Source organism: Nicotiana tomentosiformis, chromosome 10 (genome assembly GCF_000390325.3).
Source record: "Nicotiana tomentosiformis chromosome 10, ASM39032v3, whole genome shotgun sequence".
Classification (NCBI taxonomy): domain Eukaryota; kingdom Viridiplantae; phylum Streptophyta; class Magnoliopsida; order Solanales; family Solanaceae; genus Nicotiana; species Nicotiana tomentosiformis.
The window spans coordinates 19,682,210-19,684,177 of record NC_090821.1 but is presented as its reverse complement, the minus strand read 5'-3'; the positions used below and the strand labels follow the sequence as shown (position 1 = coordinate 19,684,177).

Here is a 1,968-nt window from a genome sequence, read left to right as displayed (position 1 = left end):
GTTTCTCCATAGTTTTTAAGTTAGAAAAGTCTGAAGTTCTAATTTTTCAAATTGGAAGATAGTTTTCCTAGGAGTAGGCATTAGTTAATTCTTACATGACAAGAATGGTAAATTTAGAACCTAACATATTTACAATGGAATAAATTTGTTGCGGCCTTGTATTGCATTCAACTGCCTATGTATTGTCAGTAGAATAAACAATAAATTGTGCTGCTTAAAGTCTACTGAGGCACTTTTTGGTCAGATTATTTGAACTATTTGAGAGGCAGATATCTCACAGTAATAAGTTTGTGCAGAAATGTCTTCCAACCAAAGGAAAACATGTACATGTACAGAAGACACAAACTGTGAAAAGAAATCGAGGCGACGTGATACGTATGGAAAAATACCAACGTATTACAATGACGCACCAAAAAATGGAGCTACAAAATTGCAATGGTTCCATAAAATCAGTTGTTGAGTGCCCATCTGAAAGGATAAAGCCTCAATGTGACACAATGTTGTCAAAACAAAGTGCACTTACTATAAGAGAGTCTTCTTCTGCTAATGTCAAAAGTTGGAATGACATATTGGGTTTTCTCTATTTCTGTTAGTTTACTTGAATACTAACTTATTGTTGTATGTATTTCATATTCAATGCAGTAAGTGGCAGCTATGAAGTTAGTACTTTATCAAGTTCTTTTAATAAAGAAAAAAGTATCTCTCATCCATTCTATGTATTTGAAAGAGGTAAAACTACAACCTCCAGTTCTATCTTTTCTTACCATGTCATAACTTAGGCGTACATCTAAATTATAACAATTTTTGTATCATGATCAATATCTGGAACATGTAAGAGTCAACAAGATGTCTCTCCTGAAGTTTTTTCAAACAAAGGTTAGTATTACTTTTGTGTTAAAGTAACATTATGCATTAGTAGAATTTATCTCAGCCTTTATTTTACCAATTCTTATAATATAAATATTCACTTACTATGAAATGTGTTTCATATTTTATGCAGTAGGCACGAGCCATGAAACTCCTACTTTATCAGCAGTTTTTGATAAAGGAAAAGACGCCGATCACTCATTTTGTGTGTTTGAAAGAGGTAAGGCTACAACCTCTACCTTTAACTTTGTTACTTCGTCATGCCATAGGCGTACATCTAAATTAAATAAATTGATACACCAGGATCAATATCCGGTACATCTAAGGGACAACAAAATGGCTCCATTGAAGTTGTTACCAACAAAGGTTAGTCTTAGTCGTTCAACTAACATTACTCATTATTTGAATTTTTGGCCAGTCTTTATTTTACCAATACTAATAACATACGTGTTATAGATTGGACAAAATAGTCTATACGAAAAATAATAAAAATAACTTAGATTATGCACGTTTAAAAGTCGTTCCAAACTATAAATTTTGCAATGCAAAAAGGTTTCAGTATGAACCACCTGGATTTTGTTGTGGCAGTGGGTCAGTGGAGTTAATTTCGTATCAGCTCCCCCATGAATTATCATATTTATATTCAGGAAATACCGAAGAATCTAGACATTTTCGTATCTACATTAGAACATATAATAATATGTTTGCGTTTACCTTACTTTGTGTAACCAATGATAAAGATTTAGCAAGGAGATATCATGGTATATATACATTTTGAGTTCAAGGGCAAATGTATCATTTCATACCTGATTTACTTCTTTCTGATAAAAAAGCAAAGAATCTGTAGTTATACTTCTATGATAACGAAAATAAACTTGCTTACAGAATGACCTGTTCAGTGAATATCAACGAATCAATAGTCAAAAGACTTATGAATGTTCTCTCAGTTAATCCATATTCAATCTTTCTGAATCCCTGGCAAATGTTCCGAAACTATTTGATTCTTATATTGTGATTAAATGTGATCCATGTTTAGATCAACGTACATATAATTTACCAACTACAACAGAGGTAGCTGGAATACGGGTTCAAGATAACCTG

General features: G+C 32.4%; 1 long non-coding RNA gene across 1 annotated transcript; it reads left to right on the top strand.

Annotated features, from left to right (window-relative positions):
• Positions 1–681: 681 nt before the first annotated feature.
• Positions 682–1,268, top strand: LOC104112625 (uncharacterized). The gene is made up of 2 exons (XR_001972563.3): positions 682–876; positions 1,001–1,268. It is a non-coding gene; the product is annotated as an uncharacterized lncRNA (long non-coding RNA).
• The last annotated feature ends 700 nt before the right edge of the window (positions 1,269–1,968 follow it).